General features: G+C 53.3%; 1 long non-coding RNA gene across 2 annotated transcripts; it reads left to right on the plus strand.

Annotated features, from left to right (window-relative positions):
• The first annotated feature begins 743 nt into the window (after window positions 1-743).
• Window positions 744-26,295, plus strand: LOC310883699. Of its 2 annotated transcripts, none has more exons than XR_014573671.1 (3): window positions 744-3,386; window positions 18,102-18,362; window positions 25,697-26,295. It is a non-coding gene; the product is annotated as an uncharacterized lncRNA (long non-coding RNA). The 2 variants fall into 2 exon arrangements; XR_014573672.1 differs by having other exon boundaries at window positions 771-3,386; window positions 18,174-18,362.

Below are 26,295 nucleotides of genomic sequence, written 5' to 3' on the forward strand. Positions count from 1 at the left end.
TACCTGTGGGCTTGAAACACAGGGACAACCAGAACAGCAGGTCTGAAAAAATGATGTTTCCCTGTGCCACACCTCCTCTCCTCTCTGGGCGTTGGGGCCAGCTGGGCGTTGGGGCCAGGCCCTAATGCTCCAGGGACGCTGCTCCACTTTCGCTCCATCTGCCCCTGCGGGACGCTGAGCCTGCAGTCGGGGATTTGGCATCGCTGTCATCATTGTACCCCCCCATGTACCCACGCCCACCCGTGTCCCTGCTCCCACCCGCGTCCCCACGCCGCTCCGCGCGGTGCAGCCGGGGCAGCAGCGCCGTGAGCAGTGGTGCTGCAGGCAGCTATGGAATGGGCATCCCGCCCGCACGTCAATTAGCCACGTGCTTAATTGTTTGCAGAATGGGAACCTAAATTTGCTTTTAGTGCTTCCCAACTCCCTTAGTCCCCCAATATTTCCCTGCTTGTCAGACATGCTCTGTTCCAACAGAAATAGAGATTTTTCTGGAAATGTGATTTATTTCCCCTAATTTTGATCTCTTGTTGCATTCTTCAGTTTTAGAAGCAGAACCCATGAAGAGTTTGGCTGACATGAGTGTTTGTGGAAAGGTTTCCTTTTTTCCCCTTTTCCATACTTTTCTCAAAAACAGCTACCTAAATCCAAATAAGATTAAGAGAAAAAAACTCTAAAATGAGTTACATTAATTTAGTAAGTAGATCCTTTGTAGCGATGAAAGAAGCACAATATTCTTATGTAATAAGTCCTGCTTTATAAATGCATTAATTCTTAAATTATATTGTTTTAATAAACAAGGCTCTAGACATGCCCAAGGGCACTGTTATTCTCAGAAGAGTTTTCCAAGAAGGCTTGTGTTGTTGGATTATTATTCCATGACTTCCAAGTTCACTGACTAGAACTATTTTTTTTATACTCATATTGCAGTAAAAACAACAACTTTCAAATACTTTGTCAAGAAGATTGGGAATCAAAATGGAAACTATTTGTGTAGGATGAGAACTGCTGAAAACCTCTTGTTTCATGCAATTAGATTTGGAATCTGGAGCCTGGCTCACATTTAAAAAAAAAAAAAAAAGTGTTTTCAGAAGGCTACACTAATAAGGGGTGGAGGTGTAGGAAATTCAGGTCATTGCAGCACTTCGTGGGCTAATCCTGCTCAGGGGGATGTGTTCAGGGCCACGGCTGGGCCCGAGGGAGGCGAGGGCCATCGGCGGGCTGTGGGCAGGAGCAGCCCGGTGGGGATGGCACCACGACGCTTCCCGGCTCCTCCCGGCACCCAGTGCCGCTCCTGCTGCAGAAAACACGAGTCAGAGGCAGCACAAGTGGCAGAGGGCTCCGGGGAGGGAAACAGCGGCAGAGTAGTGGGCGCTCGCCCAGCCGCACCGCCCCGAGGTTGCAGCAAGCCCACGGGTCCGTTCTGGGGCCGTGTCCTCGGGAAGCCGGCGGGAAGGGCAGCGCCAGGAGCAGGACAGGTCCCGGGCTGTCCCTCAAGGACAGGATCCGTTGCTCCGTGTGTCCCCTCCACGGGGCTGCTGCCGGCACGGGGTGAATGGGCGCTGCCTGCCTGTGTTGCTCCAGCCAGAGAAAGCCAAAAAGGCCCAGAAAAGCTCATGTGCCAGGGCAGCTTGTGCCATCTTCAAAGCAAGACACACTCAGGATGTATTCATGCCACTTAATCTCTGTCGATGTCCTGTGTATGGCTCCGTGCTCTCCTCCAGCCGTTGTACCTACCGGCAGGGAACAGGAGCTCCCACCGAGCCTGTCAACAGGGAGCTGCTCTCCTGTCTCACGTTTCTGGCTTCGCTGGCCATTCTTTCAAAACCGGATACAAATGAAGGGAAATCTCACCAGTTTGTGCCTCTGTCAAGTATCTTCTGCCTTATTTCCTTGAATTATTAGCTCTCTTTTATTGGGTTTGGCTTGCAGGAGGATGACTATTTCATCCATCAAATCAGAATCTTTTTAACACTAATACTGAATTTATAGAAGTGGTTAAACGAAGTGTTGACAATATGGACAATGTGTTTCTGATTAACGCTGCAATTTAAAGTGAAACTGCCAACTGCCTAGAGTTACTAAAACAGCGCAGCATTTTTCCAGACCCAGCGGGCTGGAGCTCCGCGTCGCAGCACTAGCAGATGTCAGACACCGCGCACGCTGCACTTGCGAAGGACGGACTCCGGAGCCAGGGCTCCCCTCCAGAAGCTTTGCTTTTCCCTCCAGCGATCATATTTGTCCTTTGCTCTTCCCTTTTTATTGCCCTGTTTGGGTGCGTTCTCCAGCTCAAGTTATTAACAGTGAGACGTGTTCCTGCCTTTCCCGGGGAAGGGCAGGGCACCGTTCCCAGCCCTTTGGAGCAGCACGCCCTCATCGGTATGTTTGGTGCACCAGGGAGGGCACCCGTGGGCTCCACGCTGGCTCCTGGTGCTCAGCATCACCCCGTGGCACGTGCACTCAGCGCAGTGTGCGTGCAGTGGGTGGAGGAGCGGGGATGGGACGGAGCACAACAGCCGGTCCTTTCTCTTTGAAGGACAGGAAAGCAGATTAAAATATCCTTTTTTTTTTTTTTTTTTAAATATGTGACACAGAAAAGGAGGAGTTAAACCAATGAAATGGCAACAGGAACAAAAGGGAGAGGGAGAATGGGGAGTGCAAGCAGAGCCGAGCCATCACTGCAGTATCTAACAGAAGCGGTATGATCACAGCCGACTTAAGAAGTATCACTTCCACCTGAAATCTCCTTTGAGAGCACTCACAGGACCAGGAGCTTTGATTCCCTCCTTTCCTTTGCTCGTTAATCGCCTTCAGTTGCAATACTGAACTTCTGAAATTCAACAGCTACTAAAATCTAAAGTATTTAGGGCTGGGAAAACCTTGTGTAGTTGGAGGTTTTGCAAAATGTTTTGGCTTCCCCAAGTTCAGAGCTGCAGCTTGAGTTCCGGAGTTTTCTTCCTGTAGTTTTAAATCTACTGGGTTTGCTTCTTGTTCAAGGGTGGTTAAGTTTAGGCAAAAATAGCATCTCTCCCTGATGCACGGTGTAGGATTAGCAGAGCACACACATTTCCAGGGGCGAAGAGGAGCGCCCAGGTGTGCACGGCGTTACCTGCACACTGCCAGACCCATAGCCCTGTACATCTGCACTGCTCAAAGCCCCTCCTTTGTGAGGCATTGCTCAGGGGAATGCACTCCAAATTAATCATGACTGAACTATGCTGGAGTTAGTCCCGCTGTTTATCCCCCTGCTGATGTTTGCAAGGGCATTCAGCTGGTGTCCCTCTCACCGGTATAAATTCCACCTGTGGGGGGGGAGCTCTGGTTGCTGCACCACTGAATCTCTGGTGCTTGGGCTGCTCGGGACTTGTTGAGACCAGGCTCATCTCAAGGTAACAACTGTGGGGGGGATGATTTCCAGGCTGGATATATGTTTGAGATAAAAGAAAATCACTTTTAAACCTTCACTCAAAGCTTGAACTAAAGCCAGGCTGACCCTTTGCTAAGCTCCTGTTTCCTTTCTTCCCCCAGCCTTTTGCAGTCCTCTTCCCCTACCCGTCCCCAAAATGTTTCAGCCCCTATCTGGCCTTGTTTAAGAGTCAGCTTCAATAGTACCTTTGTTAAGGGAGAAATCTCATTAAATGTGAGGTAAGAGGAAATGAAAAAGTGTAAAGCATCCAGATTTATTACCTGTTGTCTTCTGAGTATTTGAAAGTAAGGAGCTGGGGGCAAGAGGGTGAATGGTATCGAAGTTGTAAGCCTCTGAGCCTTAATGTTGCTGCATGTGCTGCCTTCAGCTCTACGGGCGCTGCTTGCTCATAACACTGTTTTATCAGAAGGAAAATATTTGAGTTTTGTGCTTCTTGAGATAAAGAAGTGAATTGGTCCTAACACATAAGCCTACTGTCTCTGAGCCCCATTACCCCATGCGCATGCAGGTAAACATTTTTTGTTGTTGAATTCAGAATTTTTTTCTCTGTTCAAAGGGAAAGATTTTCCAGGATAGGTACTGTCTACATTTTCCTGTTCTTCAGCTGGAAAAAAAAAAAAAAGCACAAACCACTGAATTAGTGTTGGGCTTAATAGCACTGCTAATGAGGGAGCAGGCTGCAGCCCAGGGTGAGCGAGCCCCTGTTCTTGGGCATCGTACCTGGGGTGCCCTGAGCCACTCATCCTCTTGCAGGAAGAAGGGTGCAGTGGTAAGGTGTTTCTAGACAAAAGAGCTGGATTAGGAAAACCATAAAACCTGATAAAATAATTCTACTGAACAACCATAGGGAGCTCTGTGTGCTGGGTGCACCAGCACAGCTGCAAGAGCTGAGTTACTGCCTGTTGGCTGAGTCCCGGTGCGGGGGCTCTGCACTTGCCCTCCGCTGGAGAAGCATGTTTTATCAGGGTGGTGAAATGCTCAAATGTCCAATGTGAGGCACATGGGACCCGAGGTCTGCTCGTGTAGCACCTTCTGTGTGTGTAGCTGGCCCGCACACATCTGTGAGCGTTCATCTCTGACATGGTGTAAATCCCGGAAACCTCTTGCTGGGCGCTCAGCAGACGGGGATGTGGAGGGAGCAGGCAGCTGCGAGAGCTCTGTGTTGTAAATAACTTTGCCTACCATCACACGAGCTCCAAAACGGAGGCGAGAGCAGCCCGTGCCTGTAGGACAGCACTGTCCATGCACGGCTGTCCCCACCAGCATCCTTTGCTCGCCGCAGGAAGTGGGAGCGAGGCAGGGGCTGCAGGAGGCGCTGCCTCCATCCCTGCCTTCATCCAGCCCCGGGCTGCTGGTGGCCCTGCACCCACAGGAGCACAGCTGGCTGCTGCGTTATCCCCAGTGGGACGCGAGGGACACGAGGTGGCAAACTGGAGCTGCGTTGGTCACCTCTCTCCCCGCGTGCTCCATTTTGCTTCACGCCCGGTGCTCTTCCAACGTGGCTTCTGGTATGTAATGTGTGCGTGGCTATAGCTCTGCCTCTCACCTTCACTGTACTTGCCGGACTGATGTGCTGCTTGGTTTGGTCCTTTAAACGAATTAGTTGTTGGGGAGTAATGAGATAATTTGTCCTCTCTCCACGTGATGTACGGGAGGGTGGTGTCACCTGTGACAAACGTGCCTGCCACCCAGCAGGCTGGGAGAGGCAGCGAGGAGGCTGAGCGCCGCCGTGTTTTCCAACCAAGTTGCTGTTCCCGGGCTTGTTGGGCCGGTTACCATGGAAAATAATGCTCGGCAGCCAGGGGAGCCGCTCGGCAGCGCCGGCTGCCGTCACCCCGGCCTCCCTCTCCCCTTCTCCCCGGTCGCTGTTCCTGCCGAAGCGCGGCGCGGGGGCGCGGGCACGCCGCGGGTGCTGGCTCGGCCGCGTCCCGGGAGCGGGGGCCGGGTCCCGCCGTGCCGGGGGCTGCGGGGCGGCGGCGGCCGCAGCTCGGTGTGTGCACGCCCTCCAGAGCACGGCCAAGGGCGCAGCAGCGCCTTTGTCCTCGGCCGGCCGAGCCGAGACAAAAGGCTCGCTCCTGCTCCGCGTGGCAGCGGGCGAGGCCGCCGGGAAATGGAGCGGGAAGGGAAGCCCTCGGCGCTGCCCTCCCCGCGGTCTGCGGGGTGCTGGGCGCCTGCTGCCGGTCCCCCCCCGTTTTGGATGTGTCCCCCCCCAGGCGGGGCTCTGGAAGGTTCCCCGGGCAGGGAGAGGTTTCTGCTCTCCTTGCCCCAGAGATCGTGGCCTGGGGCACCAGGACAGAGCGGGGAGCAGAGGAAGGTCACACGCTGACCTGCAGGGCCGGCCGCCTCCCTCCTCCTCGGTGGGTGGCATCTGAGGCCCCCGCTCACGGCTCCGGGCTCTGTGCATGCTTGGTGTGCTCCTGGTCAGAAAACAAAAGGGCTTTCTCCAGCACAGGACATCACGACGCTGCTTTCCTTTATCCTGAGCACCCAGGAGATTCATGTTTATTGCAACTTTTTTTTTGTACTTGTGCCTCTCAGATAGCAAGAATCAATAGGTAATAGTTCTTGCTAAGTAAGCGTTGCTGTGGAACAGAAGTGTGGCCCCACAGGGCTTGTGAGCTTTGCAGGCGCATGATGAGCAGTGTTAAGAATCGCAGAATCATCTAGGTTGGAAGAGACCTCAAAGATCAAGTACAACTGTTAACCATTTAACCGAGGATTGACAATTCAGGGCTGAATTGCCCAGCTCTTCATCTTCCAGCTTAACAGTTCCTGAACTTGGCCTGTGGTGCCTCTGAAACATCACAAGTGACCACAGGAGGTGGTTTGCACCTTCTGTGGTCAGAAGCTGAGACAATAAGCAACGCCTTGCTCAAGAGCACGGGGTATCGATATTGTGTGATAGCCCCAAGCAACCATCCAGCCTGATAGATGTGTTGAAGGCAGAGGAATGTGATCTTCTGTTTTAGTTTTATTAAGAACAGTGATGTAGGATGACCCACCATCGCTAAGATGGGCTGGTCAGTGCACAGGTTTGGTGGCATCCCCACCAGTCTTGGTAGCAGCCAGAAACCTCAGAAGCCGCATCTCTGTGGTAACACACAGGTAACACGCATCTGCCTTCGTTTGGGAGCACCAGCTGCTGTGGTGCAGCCACCAGCCCTGGTGTCAGCAGGCCAAAGCAGACTGGGTTGGTGAGTTCAGTGTTTTATTTTATTTTTTTGCTGCCTGCAGAATCTGGAGCCAGGTGGTGCTCTGGGCATCATAGCCAGCCTGGCTGCACACCATGTCTCTGGGGACTTGCTCCCATTTGTGCTCTTACCCTGGTGCAGAGGAGACCACCAACCCCGACTGCCCTGGGGAGGTGCTGTGCCCCAGCACACAAGGGGCCAGGCCCCTGCTTCATCCACGTGGCTCTAAACCATCATACCTGCATGCCCACAAGCAAATCATCAGTTGGCTACTGCCATGGCAACTGTGTACCCCCAGTCTTTGCTGGGGTGGGGGCCATTTCCTAGAACAATGTCCACCCCACCCGGCCTCCTGTTTGCTGTGCACCCTAAGGCCCATCCTGGTGCATGACACCAAGCGATGCCAAGTGCTGGGGCTCGGTGGCACCATGCGGGGTTTGAGGCAGCAGAAGCAGGGAGCAAATTCACCTTGTCTGCGCTGAGGCAGCTTTAAATCAGGGCATGAGCGAGTGGCAGGGCTCTGGGTGCCTGCTGGTTCTCCCTCCATCCACTCTGTATTCTAACCCTAATTGTCTGCAGCAACCTGTTATTACCGCGCCTTTAACATGATAGACACAAATAGGACGCACTAATCCACTACTCTTTGGTTTAAGAGTCATTACAAAGTGCTTAATTAAGTAAGCCTCACTTAATCACAAAATGTTTGCATGCTAAACGAGTTCTTGTGAAGCACGACACTTGACATATTCTGTACAAAAATAATTACAAGCGGGAGGCCTGGTACATTGAGCCTCCGAACATTTCATTTCAGGCCTTGCCCATTCATCACCAGGCTGGAATTAAAAGGCTTTCAGTGCCGAGTGGTGCCAAACTCCCACATTCCTGCCGGCTGAGTCACCGCGGCCCCGAGCTGCTGCGGGCGGCCATGGCACGGGTGCTGCCGGCATCAGCTGGCGCTGGTGCTGTGGCTCAGGAGCTGTAGGTGCCCTCGGTGGGAGGCTCACGTCTGGCATCGCGAGCGAGGCAGCGGTCTTCTCTGTGCAAAGGACAGGGTCCCCCGAGTGTGTGTTTGCAGCCCTTGCAGCAGAAGCAGTGTGATGGCAGGGACTTCGTTAGCATCAGAGTTTCAAAAGACAGCGTTGTGGTCACTCAGGGTGCAATGGGAAGGGGTGGAGGTGAAATCCTCAGTGCCTCCAGAGCCTTGCAATGATCCCTCCCTTGGGAGGCAACGCCACCCCAGCTACATCCACATCCCCTGCCCGGAGGCACAGCGGCGTTCCCAACCCTGCTCCCTCCCAGCCTCACAAAAGCTGCTGAATGGGATTTTGTCAGGACCAGCATGCAGACCTTTGTTGCAAGTGCTGGTGCCCATTAAAATCTGTATCCCTGTCGGGATAATTGGGAACCTTACCCAAGCCTCCCTTTTGATGGAAACCCTTTAATTAGTGTTCTGTATGTGCTATAATGCCCTCAGCACCCTGGTTGTTTTCTCACACGTAACTGCTCAGGTTGGAGCATTCTGAGCTCCGCAGCACGCTGCACGAAGTGCACGAGGGCGTCCTTCAGCGCCCAGGGTGCGTGGTGCAGCCGGCACGTAGGCGCTCCTCATCCTGCCTGGGGTGCCTGCCTCTTTCTGGCCACATTTTGTGGCCTCTGCAGCTCAGCGCATGAAAGTGAGGAGAGCTGACCCCCTCACAATCAGGACCCCCCACTCAGGAAATTGTCCTGCAGGTGGCTGCACTCCCCTGACATGGTCAGCTTGGTGGGCACGGCCGGTCTCCTCTCCTGATGTCCTCTGCTGCACGGCGCTGTATGACTGCAGTGCACAAAGTGAAGGACGCGTTTGCCATGTGTGGACTGTGCTGAGCATGGGGGCTGCCCTGTGGCTGTGCTGGAGGCTGTTACCCGCGGAGCTGCCCTATCTGGCGCTGGGGGAGCACAGGCTGGTGTCCCCTAAGCCACTGATGCTCCTTGTCCTCAGCTGGACGAGGGGGGCTCCGTAGCCCTGGGGGGCCCAGCTGCAGTCAGTAGGGTGGGAGGTGCTGCCCATGCTCTGCCGAGGGGGGCCGGGTCCCATATTGTGTGGGGTCAGCAGCAGAGTGGCTGGACTGGCCCCGTGCCCTGTGGGCTTGCTGGAGCCAGCATCGGGCACTGCCCGCTGGGCTGGTGGGGAGGGAGCTGCTGGTGTGGGGCCATTGTCTGTCTTTATCAAGACTCATGTCTTCAGTGTTTATCAGGGGAAAACAAACAATTTATATGAGTTAGGAGGGTGTTTGCAACTGGACTGTTATTACAGTGTCACATAAGGCGTTTATTGCATAGGATAGATCACGGTGTGACTTGTCGTAGTGGAAAGACACCTCGTTTCCAAGCAGTGTGAAAGGAACGCAGGCTTTGACATTAGGATCAGTCTTTCTGCAGTGTTAAAGCCACCTATGGCACAGCTGGGGCTCACCATCCGTTGCTGGTAAAGACCTCCAGCTTTCTCCTCTGGACTCCATTTCAGAAAAGGGTCCCTTTGAGTGCTCCTTGGTGTCCCCTTGTTTGATGTCAGTGTCTGGTGAATCCTGGCATCTCATGGTGGGCTCCTGCCCCCGCTGGACTTCTGCTCCCCCCTTCTCTCTCACCCTCTCCAGGGCTGTTGTGCTGGGCAGGAAGCAGCAGCGACCCGCAGCTGCTGGGCTCGCTTGTGAGGAGCATTTGGCCTTTTCTCGGGGATTACGGAGATGATAAATATGTGGATGACAACCCTGCTAAAATATGCAGCTTTGAGGGGGGAGTTACCAATCCGTGTTTCTTTAGGAGGGGCACGGGATATTTTTTCCTCCTTTCCTGATGGCCCGGTCCCAGTCCTTCTGAGCCGTGGTGTCGTCATCGTCGTCTGAAGGCAGGGACGAGCCCCGGGGGCTCCGCGGGGCGCAGGCCGGTGGCTGAGGGCTGGGCGGCCACGGGGCAGGACGGGACCCCCGCCCAGCGGGGAGGGGGGGGCCGGGCCCATGCTCCAGCCTGGCCCCCCGCCAGCAGCCCGCAGCGAGGGCCTGCGGTCTGTTGTGTTCCGTAGCCATGGCGATCGCTGCTCCTTCACACGTTCCGCACGGCTGCTTGACATCACCGCGGGAGCAGGGGCCGGAGGGCACAGAGCCCCTCGCGGGGCCGAGGGGAGCCCCCACGGCCCCCGGCAGCACGGAGCTGCCGAGGAGCCCCCCAGCACCGCCGTGCTTTGCGGAGCTGGCCGGGCTGCAGCGGAGTTTTGTTTTGGAGGAAAGCTGGAAAAACATTCAAGCACGCTACGGCATCCTGTGTGACATTTTCGTATCAAGTCATTTCAATTTTTAATTCAGAAACAGCTTGTATTTCAATATTTTCATTATTTATCATATTACATTGTGTTTTGCATCGTAACTGTTGTCTCCTATATTAATTTTACATGATAGATTATTTTGCTTGAAGTCAAAATTGAAATAAAATCCAAGCGCTTTTGTCAAAACCGAACCGTTTTAGTTAAGCTGCAGCACTGCTTTCCAGCATATTCCTTCACAGACAATTTAAAAACGTTTGTTTCTGCTCTCATTCCAAAAGAGTTTTTTTTTTTAAGCTTGAAATTCACGCAGCAGGTCCGCTGAGGCGCTCGGACTTCAGCTCCCGTGGATGCCTTTTGGCCCACTCGAAGCACGGCGCGGGGCCGTGCAGGAGGACGGAGGAGGTCTGGAGCGCCGGGCAGTGCTCGGGCTGGGGCTGCTGCAGCAGCGGAGCCCCCTCTAACCTGGGGGAGCCGTGTTTTTGGACACAGGCACTGACAAAGGACCAGGAAACACATATGGTAAAAATTAGTTAGCAACATTTCCAAACTTGGTCATCTTCTCTCCTGTACAAGCGCAGGTTGCCAAGCGTTGGGCTGTGCCGTGCCGGGGATGCTGCCCGGCCCCGGCTGGTGCTGAGCGGTGCTGAGCCAGCCGTGGGGCAGGGCGAGGGGCGGCCGTCGGCCGGGGAGGAACCGGGGCTGTTTATAAACCTGAGCTTGAGTTTGACTAATGCTTTGGCCCGAAAAAGGAGGAATGATCTTTTTTTTTCTTTTTCCAAAACCTCAAAGCGTATCAGATTGCCATTTTCAAAATGAGATTTTTCATTTCAATGTGGCATTTAACAGTTAAGGATGGATTTGGGTTTTTGCCTTTGTGTTTGGAGGGAAGGCTCTAGGAAAGGGGTACAACAACTCGAAACAAAATATTTCAGTTCAGCTTCGACAATATGTTCAGTGTTTTAATTATTTGTTGCCCTAAAATTCCAAGCGCTTATTTTTGGGTTCATTTTCCGCCACTGAAGTAAAAGAAAGTCTGTGATTTGTCTGGCTTGCCTCAGGACCTGCTGGGTGCCACTTGGAAAATGGAGCCGGGGGCTGGCTCGCGCCTGCGAGCACTTTCACCAAAACCCGCTCAGCGCGGGGCCTGGCAGGGGAACAGAGGCAGCGCGCTCGGCTTGGCGCGGGGAGCGCGGCGCGGTTTCGCAAAGAGCATGCGTTTCCAATGTGTTTATTTTGTGCTCTGGGAACAGCTGTTGATATTTTGACACTTGCCAACTCTGCAGGATCTTCAGGGAGTCTCCTTCCCTCCCCTCCGCTCGCCGAGGCTCCCCCTTCTGCTTTTTGCTTTCTTTCCTTTTTTTTCCAGGCGACCTTCTCCTTTTTGCATTTCTTTTGTTCGCGGCCGGGGTGAGCGGGGCCGGTGGCGGGCAGGGAGCCCCTGCGCCGGGCTGCAGGTGGCCGGGCACCACTGGCCCCGCATCGCCTCCTGCCCCGCGTCTCCTCCGGGCTCCAGCCGTGGGGTTTTTGCCGCACCGGGGGGCAGAGGGGCCCCCACCGCCGTGCCCCATCCCGCCCTCGCTCGGCCGGCGCGCGTCAGCCCGCGTCGGCTGCGCGCCAGATTAGCTGGGTTAAACTGCTAATGCTCCTGCTACGTGGAAGGCTGCTTTCAGTAAGTGGCTCCCCGTAGCTTATTTGACTCCAGGCCCAAATCTAATGTCTCAGTGGGCCTGTTACATTAAGCAGGCCCAAGTGGTAGGAGATTTAAAGCATCAAAATGAAGTGCTTTATCACTCCGTACTGTGTTCTTGGCTGCTTTCGTTGGCCTCACTTCACAGGCTTTGCAGCCTGCAAGCAGAGCCCTCTCGGCAGGCCCATTACAAATTCCACTTGTTGACGGTTGCCTTGTTGCAGGATTTAATGGTAGAATAATATTTACACAGTAAACTCCTCTGGAGGTGTTATAAACACCATAAAAAGGATTTTAGAAGCTTAATGAGCGTTAGTGAAGTCGAGACAGGATAATGTGGCAACTGTGCACTGTAATCTGATTTGGCACCTTCTGCACAGCAGGAGTTAGTGGGTGGAAGAGCTTTTTAGTTTTTTTGTTTGTTTGTTTTTAGTGTGTAATATTGCTTGTTTAGCATGGTGCTAAGCATGGGATTTGGGGGGAGCCCTGTGCAGAACGGGCCGACCTGAGCGTGCAGCCGGACGCAGGGCTCAGGTGCTTCTGGGATTTGCGGTCACGATGCTGCGGGGACTTTTTCTCAGGTGTGAGAGGTATCAACACCTGGGCCAATGTCATGCTCAGTGTCACTGCCCCAAATCTCTCGTAGAGGTCACGGCAGTAACTTACACCCCAGCGCTGTGTCCACTGCCATCCCCGTGCTGCAGGGCTGTAGCCTTGGGAGCACTGCCAGGCACCCTGTGCTCCTCCCCAGGGCGAGGAAGTCCTCTTGTAGATTGTATTATACTTCATATTTTCAAGGGAAAAGGAAAAGCCCAAAACAGAATAACTTCCTGCTGCTGAAGCGCCAGTGAATGGACAGGTTGGGAAGCAACTGGGGAAACCCCTGGGTCTGCTGTGGGAGGAGCACGGCCACGACCCCGAACCGCGGCTCCTGTGCTGTGGGCAGCGGGACCCCCGGTGCGCGTGGGTGCGGGAGGGGTGGGATGGCCCCAGGAAAACCCTGCATCGAGTCCGCGTTAGACCCTGGTGCTCACGACTAGCATGCTGTAGCCACACATTCTCCTGTATCTTTTTAGCATTATAATTCATGTTTCTTCCTTTATCTGAGCTGCAAATGCCTCCTTCTCTATTTGTATGTATGCTTACATGTACACATGCACACACGTATCTGGGCTATTCTGGGATTGCTTTGCAAACCAGCCCGGAGCATTTGGTTATTCATGTGCGGATATTTTAGGTTCCCTCTTGGGAGGGCAAAGAGGGTGCAGAGTTCTCGGCACCTCCTGCACTTCTCAGAGGCACTGGGCACCTCTCCAGGGATGAACCAGAGCTGGTCCTGTGCTCAGGCACCTGCGCGCTGCCCTTCCGTCACCAGTGTCAGCTTCTGCCACTGGAAAGGCCACTTTCTGAAAGGAGAACATTTCTGTTTCAGCAGTGCTGGTTAGCAAAGGGTATCTTGTGTTTTGCTAAAATATTTTTTTCAGAATTTTAGATTCTTTTTCAGTTTGAATTTTGTACAGTTTTATATATATATTTATTTGGCTGTTATACAAATATATATGACTTCTAAAAAAAATCTATTCCATGCACACTGTTGAAAACCTGTATTTTCTTCCACTTTAGAACAGAAACCCAAGTACACCCGTAGCATTTCAGCAATGAAGCAAATGGCTGCTCTCTGTGCAGCTCCTCTCCCTCAGTCTTGGCTCAGGCTCAGCCCTCTTTGATGGGGTTTTGTGCTGCAGCACAAGACCTTCTGTCCGTTTGCTCAGTGGAAGCACCCGTCCCTTTCTACCATGCAAGTTTGTGGTTTTGTGAACTTTGAGGACTTTGATTTTGACACTCGAGGAGCTACCCTCAGCCTATCCAATTTCTGAGGGACATGAGGAGCTGTGAATCTTGAGGCTGACTTGCCAGGAGCAAAAAGCTACCTTTTGTAAATAAGCCAATATTTTCTTTCTTTCAAGGGGAAGCTGACAAAGATCAATACCAGCCTGCAAAAGACATTGCCCTCTTAAGAATTAGCCCTTTGCAGAATCATTAATCCAGGAAGCTGTTACAGGGTGACAAGAGCATGGAGGCTCTGCCAGGTCTTGGAGGGATCGCAGGAACATTGCCTTATGCACAGAAAAACAAACCGAATGAAATCACCAAGAAAATAGCTGCTATGCTCTGGGCTTGTTCTGCCCGAGGAGGTGATCTGACTTTAATTAGGAAAGGCTGGTTGTACTCCTGATAAGTGTCATTAAAGGAACCTGGTATTTTGCTTCCGTTTCTCTCCAGTTGGTCTGTGCGGGGCTGGGTCCTCGGGCACCGGCTCGTGCCCCCGCAGCAGGCGAAGAGGCAGAACATGCCCCAGAGCAGACTGGGCACAGCTGCAGCTGCCCATCCTGCTGATAAGGATGGAGTGCCAAGAAAATCAGTAAGAGTATATTGTTGGATAAAACAAAAATGCTCGTTTCCTGTTTGGCTGCTTTTACCCATTACCACATCTTTCCCAAGTGCTCCAGGACTTTTTCCCTTCTGACCATGCTGGCACAGGGAGAGTGACAAGGGATGTGCTCGAACCTGCTGGCGAGGCCAAAGCACTGAGCCAGGGTGAAGGGGACCCCGACAGTGCGGTTTATTGCACTCACCAGTTTCCTGGAGGAGAAGTGAGATGCCCCATCCCTCGAAATATTTAATGGCTTAATTCTGCACAAAGAACTTACACATATGCTGTGATGATTAGGCACTCAAAAACAAATGGTGAGTGCAGTATAGGAACCTACAGACAAAAGAAGATGTTAAAAGGAAACAGACGAAGAAGGAAAAATGTTATCAGGTGGATGCTTTCCCTGTCCCAGTCCTGTTAGTGATGTTCTGATGTGGCTGGGCTGGGAGGTGCTCCTCTTCCCAGGGAAGAGAGGTGACTGGTCGAGTCTGGTGGGGTTGGAGCTTGCTCAGCTTGAGCCATGTGAAAGTATTTTAATAAAATGTGGAGTACTTCCATTTTTTCTGACCGTTGGTTCACACCATCAATGGATGCATGAAGGGTACCCAGCCCTTGGGGACCGCAGTGTGTGCCTCAGTTTCCCCTGAGCTGCGGGCCAGCGGTGGTCAGGGGTACGCAGCACAGCGAGTGGCACGTGCACATAGTAAGCAGTGGGCTTGGGGGTGTGAGATAACACACAATCTTAGTTAACTAAGAAAATCACAGCAGAAAATGCCAAAAGCTGAAGCAGTGACATGTCTGGTTAACAGCTAGAAATGAAAAAATAATTCCAAACAACGTGTTTGTCACAACATTGAAGGGTCACCTGCTAAGCAAAGGAAGCCAAAGAGGGAAACAGTTCTTAGGTGTAATTACAGTTCCTAAGAAGTTTTTCACTTGCTCTGTAATTGTCGGAGGGTGGTGATTGGCGCTGCAGCAGTGGTGGGAAAGCACCACAATAGAGCTGTAATTTACGGGGCTGGAACCGTGAAGTCAGAAATGGTTTGGGAATTATTACTAATCTTCACAGATTCAGCTGCTCGTATGCTGGCCAAGGCAATTCGGATTATAGTCTCAGGAGGAGCCGTTCGCAGCGATCTCATGTGCGCTCCCGTGCTGCCCGGGTGCAGGAGCTCTACCCGAGCATCTCCTGCCTGAGACCAGCGCAGACCCAACGTTGCTGGGTGAACCGCAGCAAATCTTGTCACAGAGGCGGCGGGCAGGCTCAGCGCATCATTTCAAGAATTGTGTAGTTTTTTTCTTCTGTTTCTGGCCCAAATGTGGGAGCTTCAGTATGGGTGTTGGATGTTGCTTTGTTTCTGCCTTGGTGAAGAGCTCTCCACTACCAGAAGGCCCCCATAGGCGGCAGTTACAGAGTGGGAAAGTTGCCTATCACTTTTCCTTAATAAACTCAGTTGTTAGAAGTGCTCCGAAGCCAGGAGCAGCAGGCACAAGGCGGTGAGCTGGGGGCCGCCTGCACCACCCCGGAATTGGGAGCATGTGCCCAGGATGTGGCAGGGCGAGCACCCCGGGGGGACGCGGCGTGGGGGCACCAGGGCTGCGCTGAGCAGCTCCTGAGCGTGTCCCCTCTGTCAGGACAGGCCCTCTGCCTGTGGGGCTTGTGGCTAGAGCTCCCCGTGCCTGGCAGTGTGATTTGGGGCAGGATTGCTTATTTTTAACTAGTTATTTTCCCAGCCTTTTCCCTCCCCTTGCCTGTGTACTGCTGAGCTGAGGGCAGCGCAGGTTACGAGATGTGAATTTCTGAGATAAAAGCTGCTCTCTGCAATGCCATCCTCTGCCAGCGTGGAAATGCGCAGCTCTTTCACGTCAGGCAGCTGCCTGTGTTCGGGAGAATTAAAAAAAAAAATCACACTTTTTTCATTTGCGCTGATTTGCATATTAATAGTTTGCATATTAAACAACTACTTCAGAGGGTGGGCGGGCTAATGAATGCAGCAGTCTCCTCTATTTTAACTCAATTTGCCTCATCCATATTCCAATGACTTTGGGGATTGGTATTCAGTTTTCATTGAAATTATCCAAGCCAGACCTAATTTGTGCTGCCCTTCCATTAATCCAATTAATTAGCACCATTGATGTGTACTGCCTTTGTAATGCAGCTTTGTTCAGCGCTGCTGCCGCTAATGACAGCCTAGTATCAGAGCAAATAATGAGCAAACCAAAGGAGCATTTGACCCTTGATGTACCCTCAGACAATGCAGCAGTTTTTAGTCTGGAGGCCCTAATTTAGGTTCGATAGCCCAAATTATAGACAATAATTCAATATTCTTTGTGGGGAGCTGAGCAAGTGTCACCCTGCTATTTGTTTAGCTTATCATTTTTTCCTGCCTCTCTATTTATGTATTTTTTTTCCCTTTTCATTATTTTCCAACCTGGCCTCACTGCTCCACCTCCAGCATTGATTTCTGACCTTGTTTCCACCGAGGGGTCTGAAGATCTCTTTGCTCTGAAGGAATTCATTAACCTTTCCCCCTTCCCAGAACTAGAGAGAAAATCTTTATATTTTTAAGTAAGGCAAATAAACACTGTTAGTGATTATCGGAGTCCCCTCACTAGCTGCTCCTGGAGAACTCGATTGCTGGCTCAGGAACCATGCAGCGTTTCTATCTTTTGTGCAATCTTCTCCCCTCACACTCTGAAATCATTGTTTAACGCCTCCTGGTTGTAGCAGGGGCCGGGGCTGCCCTCTCTGCGCCCCGTGCTCTGCCCAGGCACCGCTCGCGCTCCCAACCCGGCACAGAGCTCGCGGCACGAGCCCAGCGCGGAGCCAGCGCTGCTCTGTGGTGCCGCACGTTAAAGGCAGAGTTTGGCTGTGGTTATCCACAGGCAGGCCACTGAACTCATTAAGGTTGTTAATTACATGCAGCACAGCCACCGTGTCTGCGAGGGTGTGAAGTGGAAGCAGGAAGGCGCTGTCAGAGCTGGAGGGGGACAGAAAGCGCACCCTGCAAAGGGATGTGGGGATTTTGGTGCTCAGCTTCCTTTTTAACTGCAGTGAAACCTGGTTATTTAGATTGTCCCTTTAGGAAAATTCTCAGGATGGCAGAAAAAATGTATTTCAGGAAGACTGATAGATAATTGGCACAAGTACTGTTTCAGATACAATAAATCAGTTAAACTTTTTATATATCGCAAAGGACAATTGAAAAAGTTGTTACAGGAGGACAGGTTGAATGCTGTTACCGCTCTTCTTTGTTTCTCCTCCTCAACAAAACTTCATTTTGAGGAAATAGCCGTGGTTTTGTGAGGTGCCTGCACTGCACGAGAGCGATGCTCTCCGGGGGTGCCCATGAGTGCCTGGCACCGCTCCCCGCGGGTGGTTTGGGTGCTGCACCCTCCTGAGGGGTCTGCAGGGACCATCCTGCTCCTGCTGGGCCCAGGGGTGGCAGGGGTGTCCCCCGCTACCTGCGCGGGGTCGGGGTGGGCAGGCAGACAGACAACCCCCGTGGGAGCACAGCTCAGTGAGGGGTGCCTCTGCTGGGTGCTGCAGAGCTGTGCTGGTGCCTGCATGCTTCCGAGTGGGGAGTCAAAGCAAACACCTTCTCTGCCTCTCCACGCCGCTTCCAATCACTTCTCCTCAGTGTTATAAATCATGCTATATGAATAGAAGCTTATACAGTTAGTTGCCTGAAAGATTTTACTGATTAACCTTAAAATATGCTATAAATCTTATTCTCTTACTCGTGGAGCACTGAGAAAGCAAACAGATTCCTGTGCCGCTTGAGTCTGGCACGCGTGGCAGTGCCAGCTCCCTCGGCCCGGGCGAGGAGCTCCAGGGCAGCAGGGACTGGCGGTGTGGGGCTGTTGGGTGCCGCAGGCTGCAGTCAGCATCGTGGAAAAAAAGGTGTTTTTATGCTGTTCTGTCCTCCTGTCGAGGTATACAGCCAAAGCTGCACCACCAAGTGTCTGAGGTCTTCTGCTGGCCTGGTGGTGGTGGAAGAGAACTGCTAGCTGGTGGAGAGGTAATTCCAGTCTCCTTGCCTGTGCTTTGCCTGCAACTCCAGGATGAAGATATAGAAGATTATTTTGAAAACGCATTAAAACCGTAGTCACTGAGGTGTGGCGTGTCTTGCCAGGCAATTGCAGAAGAGCTGCTGTCATCCCCAGACATCTCCGTTACCAGTCCGGGTGAACCAATGTGCTCATACAACAACCCACCAGGCAGCCACCAGCCAGGCCTTCAGAAACACAACGTACACATTGGGCCTGTGATCTTCTTATGCTGGGCTTCAAGGAGAACTTGCACCTGAAGATGAGATGCACAGGTACTAAATATTGTAGCTAGGATTTGGATTGGACAGCACAGCAAGCTATTCCTGCTAAACTGTATTTCCTGTGTGTATGCGGGGTGGCTTCTACTGTGTTGGTGCTATTCTGCTCCTGGTGAAGTGTTAGTGAGGGTGGTTTGACCAGCAGTGTGGTGGCTTAGTGCCTCTTCCCTTGTGTTCTGCTGTGTGGCAGAGCCTTGCTGGTTCCTCCTAGTGATACACCTGAATTTCTGAGCTGCGAAGCTAACAAGTTCAAGAAAAATAAGTAGTATGAAACACGTAGCACAAAAATATTTAGCTCGTGTATTCCACACCATGCCAGTGTTTTATGCTGCATCATAATGCACTAAATAACATAGACCACGTGGTTTTAAATATAATACTAAAAACATCCCCCTGTTCAGTGCTGGTGCCCCCCTGAGAACCAGGGACACGCAGGAGTTTTCTCTAGCTGGTTACCTGCTGCATCGCCTACAGCTTCCAGCTCTGCCTGGCTGCATGGTCGTCTCAGGCTCCTGGTAATCCCTCTTAATAACCTTCTTGGTGGCAAGAAAACCAAGTGAGATATCCAAAGCAAGCTGGTATTAAATGAATATTTCTTTGTCTGTTACTGAGACGGGGGCATTGGTACCAACCTGAAAGATATTGTTGTCTGTCTGGCACTGATGCAGCAAGATCCCATTTAGTGGCATCACTCAGGACTTGTCATATTACGGTATGTCACAACATGTCAGCCTGTGACAGGCTGGATACCTGCTATTAGCTTGCAGACTAGCAGCAAACACAAAGTGCAGGTGGTGAGCGAAGGCAGCGGCTGGAGCGGAGCAGAGGGAGCGCCTCCGGGCAGTCAGGGGCTGCTCCTGCACGCCCGGGGCTCGGCTGGCACGCGGGAACGTCCAGGAGCAGGGCAGGATTCTGGAAATGCATGCGTGACCCAGGAGCCTGTGGCCCTCTGAGATGTGTGAGTACGCTGGTATTTGCTTTTTTTGGTGCTTCAACTGGTAGAAAGCGTGTACATGAGTTGGAGACCACAGTCCCTGTGAGATGTGCATGGGCCAGGAGCACAGAAACTCCTGCAGGTTTAATGGAAATCCCAGCTGTAATCCTTGCTGCGGCTTACCTGAGCTGACAGTTTCCTCCAAAGGCACAAAACATAAACTAAAAACACCTGCTAATGTGCCACAGCCAAACAAAGGACTCCTGCTACAAAGATGAAAAAACTCTGAGCTGCAACGCAAACTGGGGAGAAAGCAGGAGAGAGCAAGGGACCTTAGGGTCCTGCTGTGGTGTGAGTGCTCAGGTGGCCGAACCAGAGACAAAAGCAGCCTCCAGACGGCCAGATCTGGGAAAAATTCTGTCCTGACACCAAAGCATTGGCTTAATCCTGAAACAGCACCAGACTGCAGTGTTGTCAGTGTTACTTGAAGAAACAGCTCGTGCAGCCAACATCCCCGCCTGCAGCGGTGGCTGATATCTGATGTTTGGGGAAAGGTGGGACAGCAAAACAACACTAGCAGCAAAGTTCTGCATCAGGCGGGTGGGGAATATCTTCCTGCCTCTGGCCTGTGGAGTTCCCTGAGGTGTGAGTTTAATTAAATGGCTGCCTATGAGCGTAGTACAACAAACACAGTAGATCAAGTCTCCTTTTGCCCCTGTTGGTGACCTAACTCAAGCCTCAAATCACAGGTTTAATTAGAGGATCACCCTGTTTTGTCACACAATTCCACCCATCAACTTTACAAGCTCTGTTTTAAGGCTGGCGGTGTGCTCTGCCTCCATGCCCATGCCTGCGGTGCCAGCCCGGGACTCGTGGAGCTGGCTGGGCTGAGCAGGGAGAGCCCTGCTGCAGGAGGCGGTGTCTGCAGGAGAGCACTGAGCCCGACGGCTGGGCACGGGTGCTCCTTCTGGGCCCCTTCTGCCGGGGCTGCTGGCTTGGTGACCGGAGCTGCTCCCTGGCTGGCTCCCAGGCTGTGCCGCAGCCTGGAGATGGGCCCTTCCTGGGCACCCCGGGCTGGCTGCAGGGGGGCAGCCGAGCCCTGGCTGTGCTGGTGGCCGGAGCAGAGCGTGCGAGCTTTTGTTGCAATCCTGGCACCTCGCTGTGTTGGTGCTGGCTCCTGGTGTGTGCGTTTGGAGCCGTGGCAGCCACGTCTTCCAGCAGGACGTGCCGGGACAGCAGCTCTCCGTCCGCTCCTGCTCCGGGACAGGACCAGGCTGGTGGGCAGCGTGGATGGGCCACAGCCATCTGGCTGAGGCAGGGGCTTCCGAGCAGAGCATCCCCTGCCACCCAGCGGGCTGGTTGTCCCTGCTCGAGCTCCATGTCACAGCTTAAGTCCTTTGTCTTTCACAAAGATCTTTATGCGATAACAAGCCTAGGAGCAGGCTGACTTATATTTGTTTTATTATTAAGCTGATGAGGTTATTTAGCCTGTTATATGCCCCATTAAATTCAGTGTTTGGAATTCTGCGGAGAGCTGGAGCTCTGCAGAGCGGGCATGGCCTGTGCTCATCAGTGACGCTCGTGGTGTTTGTCTTGGAGCACCCAAACCACATGGCCGCTGCTTACTCCCTGGGTTCCCTTTCCTTTCTGAGACTGGTGCGGCTGAGAGAGATGAATGCTCAGTCTGTTATTGTTACCTCTTCTCACTTTTTTTTTCTCCATGCTCTCGTCACTAGTTTGAGTGCTTCTTATTTTCCATCCCTCTGAAAGAAGCCATAAAATTCCCCAGACCGTGTGTGGTATGGTGTGCACTTACAAATTACCATTGAAAAATGAATTGCCTTGACAAAATCTAATGTTTTGTGACACAGCACAAATATGCATTTCATTCTTGAAGAGAAGGAAAAGGAGCTCATTGGAAATATTAAATTAAGCAGTGTAACAGCTGAGAATAATTTGGTTTTCTGCTCTGTTGCTTGTGATTTGGTATGGAGTTTGAGGTGGCAGGCCAGTTCCTGTTTAGAGTATAAAGCACACAGATGCCTCTGATTTTATTCCTCGCTCTGGAGCGACTTGTTTTTGCTGGTATTGGAGGCTGGGTGCAGCTCAGTGTGATGGGTTTTGGGTAAGGTCTCAGGGGCAGTGAGCTGAGGTGGAAAGCACTGTGGCCAGTGGGTGGAAATGTTTACCACTGTGTTGCAGTGGGGCACAGGAGACCAATGTGCAGTCTGATTTTACTTTATTTTTTGCTGGTTCTTTGGTGGTTTAGAATAAAAATCCATCCCCATTAAGAACAAAGCAGGCAGGACTGGGCTTGGGAATTCCTGCTAACAGCTCTGAATCCCTGCCATAGTGAGGCATAAATAAAGCCTTTATTCTCTCCAGCCACCCAGCCCTTTAATTACCTGCGGAGGTCCGTGCAGTGCCGCATGGCCCAGAAGGGCCCGGCAGCTCCCTGTGGCACAGCTGTGAGCCCTCTGGGCTGCCACTTGCTGTCTGCAGGGCTGCTGGTCCCCGGGCTGCCAGCCGGGCGCCCCCCAATTCAGGCTCCCCCGGGGCTTTGTGCTGAGCCAGCCTCAGCCTCACCACCTCTGTCCTCCCTGTGCCACCCCTGGGGTGTCCCTGACCTTGGGTCCTCCAGGACCTCGAGGCTCTGGGCCGCTCTCCTGCTGCTGAGGAGCTCAGTGGGACCGTGGGGAGAGGGGTCAGAGCCATGGCTCTGGGTCTCCAAGTTTAGGTTTTGGAAGCAGATATCTGCTGATGCCATGTGCAGCAACAGAAGGTGAACAGGCCCAGCCGTGCTCTGGGCTTGGTTTTGGGCGGACGGGAGCCTTGTGTGGGCAGATGGGGCTGCGTGGCTGCCGGCACAGGTGGGGTCCCCGGGTGCTCGTGTTGCAGGGCACCAGCACCTGCTAGCTGCGGTGGGCTCCATCCGTGGGTCTTGCCCATCCCTGCATCTGCTGCTGGCGGCAGGGCCGGTGCAGGACAGCCGGAGTCCTGGGGCACGTCCCCGCGGCCGCTGCAATGGCAGCCGGAGCTCGGGTGTGGGGCTGGGCGCCAGCGGCCTCCCGTCTCTCCATCAAAAGCCAAGCACAACCTGCTGCTCCCGCCAGGGAGTCTTTGGCACAAGGATGTGGGTAGAAAACCCACAGGCGTGTCAAAGCCATGGACAGTCTCCAAAGTGAGAGTGGTGTTTGACGGGGGAGAATATGCTTTGGAAAGTTTACTTGATCCTTGTTTGGAAGCAGCGCGGAGAGGCACACTGAGCCCTTTGCAGACGTACACATGCTGCCTGGAGGATATCTGTGCAAAGCAAGGCACTGGAAACATGTTGTCATCCGCCCCCTCCCTCTCATTCCTGGCAATCTAGTAAATAGCCTCAGAGCTGCTCCAATTTGTGCGCAGGATCGCAGTCACCCTGGCCCAGCACCGTCGGCAGGGCTTGGGAACGCTCGGTGCTGGGGCAGCCGGGGGGCACAGCCACCACCAGCCCCTGCCTGGCCGCGGCCCGGCAGCGCCGTGCGCCCCTGTCCGCAGGAGAATGGTGAGAGGTGCCACGGGCAGGCTCGGGGCTCGTCGGGATCCTTCACCACGTGCCAGCAGCGCTGGCTTCTTCTCTCCCATAGCCAGCAATGAAAGCCAAGGACGAGACATGGCATAACTAGTGTTGGTTTAGCATCCCTCTTTCTTAAAAAAAAAAAAATTAAAAAAGAGAAAATCTGGACAACTTCCCAGATTGTACATCTGTCCGTATAATTTACACCACGAGGATGAGGAAGTGAGGAGGGCTGTAAACTCTTTCCATCTGTGCTATGTATGTGATGATTTTTCCATTCCTTCATCTCCTCCCCCACCGATGGGCCCTGGGCCCGCACGGGCTGTGCCCACCAGCGGGCAGTGCCGGGGGTCCGGCTGCCCGGCCTCATCCTTCCCTCTCCCCTCTGCCTTCCTGGGCAGCGCTTTGGTGGCTCCTCCTGCACAGTGTCCCTTGGGATGCGCCCAGCCACCTGCCCAAAGATTGTGGCTGGTTGAAAATCCCCCTTACAACTATTTTCACTGAAAAGGGTATTTTTTGGACAAATGGATTGTTTTGCAGGATGGACCAGATTTCCTTTGGAAAAAATCTAGCTCTAGTAGGACAGCCCACTCAAGAAGATTGAGTTGGAAATGCTCCTTCAGGGGTGCTGCTCCGGGTGCTTGGTCCCCGGGCATTGGTGTGGCCCTGAGCCTGTGCTCGCCCCTCACCCAGCACACCCCCAGGGCTGCTCTGGAGCAGCCAGCAAAGGAGAGGAGCAGGATGCAGCTGACGTGGTGTCCTGTGGCACGTGGCAGCTGTGTCTCGGCCGGCACGTAACTTGGTGCTAGCGTCTCGGTGTCCTCTCCCTGCAGAGCTCCGGTGGTTCCCTGCCCACGTGCCCTGGGGTCTCCTAAAGCGACCCCCCTGCACCTGGGTCCCCTCTGTGTGGCTCGGTGTCCCCGAGGAGAGGAGCTGCTGTGCAGATGGTGGGCCGGAGCTCCTCTCCTGGGCCCTGCAGCGCGTCGTTATTAGACAGGCTTCTGGTCACTGAGGATGGGGAAGCCATTGGGATGACTTCTGAGCATGGGTTTTCAGTGCTGGAAAAGTTTTTGTTCTTCCGTTAATAGGATTTGTGTGGGGAAAAAGCCTGTGGTGGGAGCAGGTTTGTCAGCGCAAGCTGGAGCTGTCGGAGGGTGGCTGGGGTTAGCTCTGAGCTCAGCTCCGCTGGCGAGGCAGGATTTGCTAAACTCAGACTGCTCTTTCGAGCTAGCCAGCTTGTTATAAATGTGAAGGTACCAATATAGGCTGAGTGGGTGGTGAGAGGGGACCTCGTGTTCTGAGTAACTGGGGGGCTTTTGCAGCTCTCTCGGATGAAGAAATGAATGAAGGAGAGGGATGGTGTCACCTTCCAGCGCCCACTCGCTCCCTGGGCATGCCGACAGGGCTGAGCTTCGTTCAGACTCCCCGTGCATCGCCCTCAGATGGGCTCGCACGGCTGCTGCTGGGCCCCGTGCCCAGGCACCGTGGCTGCCCCGCGGCAGCCCCCAGCCCAGCCTGTGCTAGGGACAGCGGGCAGGGGTTCGCAGCCGCCCCCGTGCTGGCCGCATCCTGTGCCCTGTCCCATCTCCCAGTGCCATCTGTGCTTGCCCCGGGCAGCTGCAACAATAAACCCAGCGGTGCCATCTCGGCTTTCTCCTGGGCATTCCTGCTTGCGTGGGGGACCTCCTCCAGGAGCAGAAACACGAGGGCTCTGTTCGTGCTTCCAGGAACAGGCTGCTGCCTTTGTCTCTGCGGGATGGGCCCTGGCACGGGCTGGCCATGGTGCGCAGCCCTGCGCAGGCAGCGGGCGATGTCTGTGCCTCCAGGTGCTCCTTGGCTGGCCCCATGCACCTGCTCCGTGCCCACGTCCCCGCGCCCTCCTTGCAGGACGAGCTCTGCCTTTGCCCGGCTGCGCGGCTGGGGATGCCCAGCATAATTCCCCTGTCCGCCAGAGCGAGCTGCTAGCGGGCGCAGCACCGACGTGGTTAAGAAATACTGACAAACTTTGTAGGCTAGGCACTTGGGCACGCACTTCCTCCGTCTTGACATTAAATTCCTATTGGTGTGACTCATTAGCTATTTATTTATTTAAAGCCGCTGAGCTATTTGCAATACTTTTAAAAAGCAAACACAGTGTGTGGGCAGGGGAGCTGTTCTGCCTAAATGTTCGTCTCGGTGACACTGATGATAACTTATCAGAATAAATAAGGAATCTTCCAATCATTATTTTTTTTGCTCAGACTGTTTAGTGTGTTCTATAGGAAAAAGTCACAATGTTTCCTTCTCATAAACTTTTTTACCAGCCTGCGTGTTACATCCAGGTTATATTCCTATGTGGGCAGCTGTCTGAATATTCTCTGCAGCCCCAATTAAAACCGGCATACATCATCCCTTCCCTTCCGCTGCTGAAACCCTCCTCAGCTCCGCTGCATCCCTCTGCGAGCAGCGGCTGTGGTGGGGATGGTTCTGAAAGGGGAACCAGAAATTACCGGTGGCGCAGACCTGGGTTCGTGACAGGGCTTTAGGGAGCCTACACCTTCAGACTTTGAGAACAAACTTTTGGCTAATTGTAATTCAGGCATTATATTTCATTTTCATGCCAACCTTCTGAGATGGCCTTCCAAGCTGGGAGGTCTGGAGGTGCGCAGGAATTCAGATCAAGCATGGGTGCTGGAGAAAATCAAACACTTTGTATCTCCTTATGCTTTAAAGTTGTATTATATTTATATAATATAGCTTGGTGCAAATCCAGGAAAAAAAATTCTGCTACCATTATTTCCAGGGAAAATGTAGCTTTTGTGCCATTTCGGAGTTTAAAATCTCATTTTGCTAAAATAGGAGTCTCTGAAGAACTTGAAAGATAGTGAACTGATCCACGTGACGGAGATGCAGGAGCGGCTTTGTTCATGAGACCCTCGCACGTGTTGCTGTGAAACACCGCAGCCAGAAGATGCCCGTCCTGCCCAGAAGCTGCGGCACGTGGGGTGCGGCTCAGCAGGGGCCAGACGGGCCGGGGAGAGTGGGAACCTGCGGGTGCCCGCGGCGGGAACGGCTCCGTCATTTTCCCTATGGGCTGCGGGTGCCTGGCACAGGGGCTGCTGCCCGGGGACCCCGGCACAGCGGGGGCTGCGTGGCTGTGCCTGCCCTGTGCTTGGACCCTGGGAGGCTCTATTTGTCAGCATCCATTTTATTTCTCTTTGCTTCTGAGTGTGGCGGGGGGAGATGTGTGTGTGCGCGTGGTGAGCGTGGCCGCGCTCTGCTGCCTGGGCACCCTTCCTACCACGGCGCACGGTACACAAAGCCAACTGCTTTTATCTTCAAGCTCGGATTAAAAAAAAAAAGTGGATCTAACGTCTTGCAGAATGCCTCTCTTTGTAAATCCCCTGCCTGATGCACCAGTCACATCATGTTATATTATGCTTTGAAACGTAACGTGA

Source organism: Anser anser (genome assembly GCF_964211835.1).
Source record: "Anser anser genome assembly, chromosome: 18".
In the NCBI taxonomy this organism is placed as follows: domain Eukaryota; kingdom Metazoa; phylum Chordata; class Aves; order Anseriformes; family Anatidae; genus Anser; species Anser anser.